General features: G+C 49.4%; 1 long non-coding RNA gene across 1 annotated transcript in view; it reads left to right on the top strand.

Moving 5' to 3' along the window:
• The first annotated feature begins 1,121 nt into the window (after nucleotides 1–1,121).
• The window catches only part of LOC121102876, a 20,946-nt gene continuing 14,406 nt past the window's right edge, over nucleotides 1,122–7,661 (top strand). The window contains exon 1 of the long non-coding RNA XR_005834979.1: nucleotides 1,122–1,291. This is a non-coding gene — a long non-coding RNA (uncharacterized LOC121102876). The remainder of the gene's footprint in view (nucleotides 1,292–7,661) is intronic.

Raw genomic sequence — 7,661 nt, 5'->3', positions numbered from 1 at the left:
CAGGTACCCGCTCGGGGAGCACCGGGCTGAGAACTCAACACCCTGGCTTGTGACCCGGAGGCGGGGGAGGGTGTCCCCATTGCCTAGAGTGGAAATACATTCAGGGTCCTGCGTCTCTCCAGTTCCAGAGAGGACAGGGCTAGCGGGAGAGCCTCACCTATGCTCCCTTTAGCGGCCCGATAGACGCTAGAAATGTCCTGAACAGCTGGCTTGTTTTCATCCCTCATCTTGAGCTGCTTCGTTTGAGCTGCCTTCTCAGACTACACACAGCACTCCCTTCTCTGCTTTCAACCCCACTCTGAAGGCCTTCTCTGGTCAGGGACCCTATGGCTGTGCCTTTTCTAGACTGTGAGCGCCGGGAGGAGGAAGGCCTACAGCCCGTGCCAGTGTTCCCACGAGTTGCTTAATACTTGTTGAATGCTGAATGGATGAACGAATGAATGAATCCCCCCCTCTTCTGGTCTAGGTGTCAGGAATATAGCTTCAGCACTAACGGGGGGAAACCTTGATCCCTAGTTTCAGTCCCTCTCGAAGCCTCCTTTTTTGTGGCATAGAGGCAATCACAGGGTTCATCCGTCTCGGGCTTTGGATAGTGGGTGTCTAGAAAGTGCAGAGGAGGCCTCTTTCTGTGGCCAAGGAGCTTGCCCAGGGCCCTGGGGCCTTGGGTGCTGCTGGGCTCCACATCAGCTGACTGAGGCCTGGCTGCTGGCCCCACGAGGACGGGGACACTGGCTGCTGTCTTGCCAGGAGCAGGAGCAGAGCGGACACACAGCCCTGGGTGGCTGAGCCGCCTCTGCAGTGCCCTGGGGACCCCCGCCTGGAAGACACAAAGGCCTCTTGTCCAGCATCTTCCACCTATTGTCCAAGCTGGTCCACTTACGGAGCCCAGGCCTTGGGGTCCCAATGTGGAGAAGTCCCCCGGTCACTGGAGGCCCCAGCCAACACCCGTTTCTCCTCTCTCTCCCAAGCCTCCAGACCTCTGCTGTAGCTACTACTAAGCTCGAGAGAAAAAATTCCTTTGACACCAAGATGAGGACTCAGGGCTCTGCCTCCATCTCCAGCCGCCTGGAGAGTGGGTCGTCCAGAGTCCTGCTCGTGCCCTAGTCCAACTCTCTTACTTTACAGTCAAAGAAACCGCATTCCTGAGACACCCTGAGGCAGAGCTCCCACAACAAGTGACTTCAAGAGGTCTGAGAAACAGAAGAAAGGGACTTGTCCTTGAACCCTACGGCCTTGGGGTCTTGCCTCACCTCTCCTGACTCTGGGCTTCAGTGTCTTCTTCTGCAAAATGGTAATAACTGCTTTCTCACTGGCCTGACCGAAGTTCCTTTTTTTTTTTTTTTTTTTAAGGGTTTTGCCCATCCTCCTGAGCTGCCCAGGTTTGAGGGGTTAGTATCCCCTCTAATGAGGGGCTGGAAATCTGGGTCTCTTGACATATTCCCCTGACACTCTCATCACCGGGCTTGAGAGATCAAATCCAGCAGGTTCCAAAGTCCCCAGCTTGGGGCGGCCTCAGGAGCCCCCATCCACTGCAGACTTACTGCCTTTATTTTTATCTCCGTACTTATTTACATTTCCTGGTGACAATTTGTCGAGAAAATATAGATGTTTCTGTGGCTAAAAGATTTTAGACCCATTGACCCGGCCAGGAAATTGAGGCTCCATAAGCCCCCCACAAGGCCCTCTCTGGAAGGTCGAGGGGCCTCCGAGGAGCCCTCCTGGAACCAACCAGCCCAGGCAGACGGTGGTGAAGACCCAGGGATGTAATGGTCCCCAAGAGGTGGGTTAATGGAGCCGTGGGAGGGAGATGGTTGCGGGGTTCCATTAGCAGCAGCAGGTCAGGATGGGGAAGGGTGAGCCCAAGAGCACTTCTCCCCATGCATTAGGAGGCTTCCTGTCTCTCCGACCCTGAGGAGGCACTTGGCGCTCTTAAGCCTTCTCATCTTCCGACTCTCTACTTCTCTCATCTCCCCCGAGAAAAGTTTCTGCTCTGAGAATCGGTGCTGGGAGTGACAGCCCCTGCCCCTGCTCAGCGGGGATACTTCCAAGGCCTCCTTCACAGGCCGGCGTGGGGTATCTGTCACCCCTCCTAGCCATCAACTGCCGCACACCTTCTGTGGCTCCACCACCCTCTAGAGAAAGCCCCCCTCTGCAGCCTGCCCGCCAGGCCCTCCCACGTCTCCACCTCCCTCCCTGCCTCTGAGCCCCCGTGCTGCAGGGGGGCCCTCTCTGCTCCCCTCGCCTGCAATGTCCCTTCATGCTTCTCTGCCCTTGACTCCTTCTCTTGGCTCTCCCCCCTCCCCGTTGCTTCTCTAAGGCCCAGCCCAGGAGCGCCATCAGGTCACCCCATTTACCACACCGCAGCCCCCCCTCTAGTGAGCATCTCTTTGAAGGCAGAGCCATGGTCTTCCTGTTCACGGTTAAATGCCCGGCACCTAGCCCTGCCCCTCTCACTGGTCAGCCTTCACGAATATTTGTTATGTGAGTGAGTAGGAACTTGATTTAGTGATGACCTCTGTGCTGGTCCTTGCGTTCAACAATGTCCTTTAATCTTCCCCAGAACCCTGAGAGGCAGGGGTTATCATGATTATTTTACAAACAGGGAAACTGAGGTTCAGAAAGGGGAAGTTAATGTCCAAAGTCACAGTGAGTCTGGGGTGGGTCTCCCGACCCTGGAACTCCCAACCTGCCGAGAAGGAAGGCCCTGCTGAATTCCGGGAGTGACGGCTGAGCCGGGCATTGGGAGCCACAATGGCGGCTCAGGTTACGCAGGGCTGGGCTGGCTCCAGCAGCCCTTCTTGCTCTCTGCACGCAGCCTGGACCACGCTCCCTCCCTCGCCAGCCGGCTGGGAACCCGTGCTCCTCAGGTTTCCCAGGCAGGGGCCAGGCCCCTGACGCCAAATGCAAACTAGAAGCTCTGGCTCTTGGCATGCCAGGGTGCAGGCACCCAGGGGAGGCAGCCCAGGAGGCAGGAAGCCTGGTCCAGACCCGGGCAAGCCTCCCCTCCAGCTCCCCGCGGGCAGGACCAGCTACACAATTTGTGGGACCCAGGGCAAAATGAAGACGCCCTTGTTCAAAAACTAATAAGAATGTCAAGATGGGACAGCAAAGCCGTACTTCAAGGGCAGGGCCCTTCAAAGGGGGAGCCCTGTATCACCATACAGGTCACACACTCATGGAGTCAGCCCTGTCCTCAGGCCTTGGTTTCCCCATTTGTCGGATGGGAGAATGACAGCCACCTGGCCAGGCAGTAGACAGGATGAGGTTGGAGATGTAAGCAGCAGGTTCAGAGAAGAGCATGGATGTTGGGTAGGGGTCCCCACGGGCGTCATTTGTTGCTTAGGTCTCAGCACTGGGCGGCCGACCAGGTCTTGCCAGGAGTTTGATTCCTCACCCAGCGTCTTGTCGTGAACCCAAAAGTAGGGCTCAGAGAAACAAGACAACTTGCTCAGGGCCATACAGAGATTCAATGGCAGAAGCCAAGATTAGAGCCCTAGCTTTCTTTCTGCAAAACTGGTACTTTTTGTGACACAGGAGAGAGAGAGAGAGAGAGAGAGAGGGAAAGAGAGAAGGGCAGGAGGGAGGTGGGGGGGGCTGCTCAGGACAAAGAGGGCCACTGTGCAGACACAAAGGCCTGACCACAGAGGCCCCTGTGTGGGCTGGGCCAAATGGGTGGGTAGAAAAGCCCCATGGTGACTGAGGGAGGTGCCAGGAGCTGCCTCCCGGACCCTCCCTGGTTGTGATGGCGGTGGGGGTGGCACACAGGAGCCAGGAAATGGATCAAGGAGGAGAAAGGAACAGGGCTGAGCCCTTCACCCCAGCCCCAGGCCTCCAGGGCCAGAGCTGCACTCCCTACCTTTCCCTGGCTCCTCGTGGGCAGCCTGCCGGCTTAGGGAATCCTCCCTCATACCACCCACCACCCCATTTTCCCCACCTCAATGAGGGTGGGGCTCAGGCAGCTGACCATCTGACAGTCCCAACTTGACACTCTTGCGCAGAAACTTCTGGTAATCTCCATCACCCACAGGAGGTTGAAGCATAAGCTCATCAGTATATCATTCAAGGCCCTTCGTGACCTGCCCCGGTGACCTTTTCACACTCCCCAGTCCCTACTCCCCGTTAGCCTCCCACACCCCAGTCATGTGGGAAGTCCCAGATTTCTTCCAAGCACTTGGTGCTTTCACACACACACCCCTGCATTTGTTCATGCTCTTCCTTCTTCCTGGAGTGTTTTTCCCCCTGACCTTGGCTGGCTGAGCCCTTTCTTCCTCATGAACCAGCTCAAATGCCCCCTCAACCAGGCAGCTTTCCTCACCCCCCACAGTGGGACTTAACCTTCACTCTGCCACAAATGTTGGATTTACCCATTCTCTTGCTTATCCCTCTCTGGCTAGACTTGTAGTTTAGGTCCCCAAGGCCGACATAGAGGAGGGGACATTTCAGCTGGGGCTGGAGAGGCAGGTGAATGTCACTAGCGGACGGCAGTGGTGGGCAAGGAACAAGAGCTCAGGGAACCGGGGACACCAGTCCTCTCGCAAACATTTTAGCTGAATCAATCTATTTGGTTCCTGACTTCAGAGAGCGAGGGGTCCATAGTTCAGAATCACAGGTGTCGAGTGTCCAGGACTGAGGGGCGAGGGTTGTCAAGGGGTAGATAGACTGGAAGAACCAAGTCCGTGCAGCCTTTTATGTCTTACTGCAGAATTTTTTTAAAATGCGCCTGAATGTATTTCTCAGTTTCTAGTAGTTTACTAAGTAATTCGTTTCTGCCTTTATTATTTTCTTTCTCTTCATAAAGAGTAGCTCTTCTCTTCTTTTTCTACAGTTGTATTCAAGCGAATGCTTATTTTGCCTATTGTCATTCTTTTTAAATAAAGTAAACATTTAAGGCTATGATTTCCCACTGACCTCTGCTCCGGCTCCGTTACCTGTGTTTTTATATGTAAAGTTTTCTTTATCACTATTTTTAAAATAATTGCATTTTTAATTTTTCTTTAACCCCGATCAGAAGTCTTTTTAGGGGACTATTTTGGTCTTGATGTTGTTTCTTGTAATCACATAAACTTGTGTCATGAATTTCTAGTTTTATTTGCAGATACATCGGGGACATTGGTTTAATTGAAGTGTGGAGTTTGTGTATATTTTATTTTTTGGAATTTCATTTTATGCATTCTATGGATTTTTAAAAAGGAGATATGTGTTCTCTTTTTACAGGATCCATCTTTCGATATTTTATTAGTCTAGTTGTACTATACACACACATATATTTTCAAATAAAGTATATCCATACTTATTTCTAGCCTACATAACCTATTAGGCTGATAATGATGTATCTCTTACTCTTTTTTTTAATTTACATCAACCTGTCCTTCTATTCGTATTTTATCTAGTTTGACGCTCTATTAGTCAATACACTTAGAAAGTCTTTCCGGGGCGCCTGGCTGGCTCAGTCAGTGGGGCGTGTGATTCTTGAGCTCGGGGTTGTGGGTTCAAGCCCCACGCTGGGTGCAGAGATGACTTGAATAATAAAAAATCTTGGGGCACCTGCATGGTTCAGTCAGTTAAGCATCCAACGCTTGATCTCAGCTCAGGTCTTAATCTCAGGGTTGTGAGTTCAAGCCCCACGTTGGGTGTAGACATTACTTAAAAATAAATTTTAAAACTTAAAGGAGCACCTGGGTGGTTCATTTGGTTAAGTGTCTGGCTTCGGTTCAGGTCATGATCCTGGGGTCCTGGGATCGAGCCCCACGTTAGGCTCCCAGCTCAGTGGGGAGTCTGCTTCTCCCTCTCCCTCTGCTTCTCCCTCTCCCTCTTCTGCTCCCGCTTCTTGTGCTCTCTTGCTCTGTCAAATAAATAGATAAAATCTTAAAGAAATAAAATAAACGTGAGAATGTGAGAAAATTTGCCTTCAATAGCATAGCTTAATTTATTTGTATCTATTTCATAAATGATGTAGTCTCATTTTACCTCTTTATTTTTGTGCTTCCTTATTGCTTTGCTATATGTTCTAGGCTTTTCTTGTTTTTATCTTCTATAATGCTTTAGAAAGTAGAACTCTAATTTGTTCATTGTATAAACCTTCAGGTTAGTCAAGCACATATATTGAAATTCTTACGTATCCAATTACCAAGTTAATAAATGTCTTACCGAGTGTGTGCTAGCCACTATCCTGGCTGGTTTCCACAAGCCTGTGCCATCGTCTGCCTTTTACAGATGAAGAAACAAAGCTCAGAGTACCAAGTAGCTTGCCCAAGGTCACCCCATAATATTGGATGATCTCTTCTGGATGTTGAGAACGTTAGCAGGCTTCAGCCCGTCAGGGCCATCCCTGGAGCTGGAAGGGAGGAAATCTCAGTTAAATAACATTGCTGGGAATGAGGGAGGGATGACTTCTTTGAAGTAAAATCCCCACAAGGATTTTAAATGGATTTCACAATGGATTTCACAAGGGCCTCACGATCCTGCAATAGTAAAGTCTTGGACTTGGAGCCGCCTGGCTGATTCAGTCGGTTGGGCGTCTGACTCTTGGTATTGGCTCAGGGTAAGATCTCAGGGTCCTGGGAGCCCACCCCGAGCTGGGCTCAGCATCTGTCTGCCTCTCCCTCTCCCTCTGCTCCTCCCTTCCCTCTCCCTCTGCTCCTCCCCCTGCTCATAGTCCCTTGGGCTCTTGCTCTCTCCTTCTCTAAAACAAACAAACAAACAAACAAACAAACAAATAAAATCATTAAGAGAAAACAAAGTCCTGGATTTCCGCCAATTTGGTAGGTGAAAACTCATGTCTTGTTATAATTTTGGTCTGCTCTTCTCTTAGGAGTGAGAGAAGCATCTTTTCCTCCTTGAGAGCCGTTCGCTTTGCCATTTCTGTGACCTGACTATTCACATCTTTTGCCCACTTGGGAGGCACCCAGCAAATAACCACGATATCAAAGCCTCCTGGGCTGTGTGTTTGTTCTGAGAATACCAAACAGACGACTTTTAGGGTTTTATTCCGTTTCTTACAGAAAATCATTTCGGGGATAATAAGCTCTTCGTATGAATCTTCAGAACAATTTTCTTCCTTCTCGTGTGTGGTCTTTTCGTAGGTTCCTTATTAATTGTTTTTGTTCACTGTCTTGAACAGACAGAAATAAAGCCAGGCCGGGGACCACCTCCTCACCCTCTCAACTTTATGTGGCATTGCTTCCTAGCAATGGCAGTCTCAGTTCCACCATTAGGCAGACAGTGTAGACACAGAAAAAGAAAAGCTGATGGGGTGGATTAGGGATATGTCATCACCATCGTCATTAGGCAGACAGTGTAGACACAGAAAAAGAAAAGCTGATGGGGTGGATTAGCGATATGTCATCACCATCGTCATTAACATTCACCGTCATTTAAACAGCAATGCCAAATATATATGCATATAGTGTTATATAGTTTTTATATGTATATAGTATTATATAGATATTTATATATAGAAAATATGCAATACTATATTGTATATTGCGTATACAGTATGTAGTATAGTATATAGTATATATATAGTATATATAGTATATGGTATATATAGGATATATAGTATATACATATATATTCTATGTGTATATAGTATATAGTGTATATAATATTTAGTATATATAGTATAGTATACAGTATATATAGTATTTAGTATATATAGTATA

The sequence above is a fragment of the Ursus maritimus genome, unplaced genomic scaffold (genome assembly GCF_017311325.1).
Source record: "Ursus maritimus isolate PB19 unplaced genomic scaffold, ASM1731132v1 scaffold_16, whole genome shotgun sequence".
NCBI classification, from domain to species: Eukaryota; Metazoa; Chordata; class Mammalia; order Carnivora; family Ursidae; genus Ursus; species Ursus maritimus.
The sequence above is the reverse complement of the archived record's forward strand: the minus strand, read 5'-3'. Positions and strand labels throughout refer to the sequence as shown.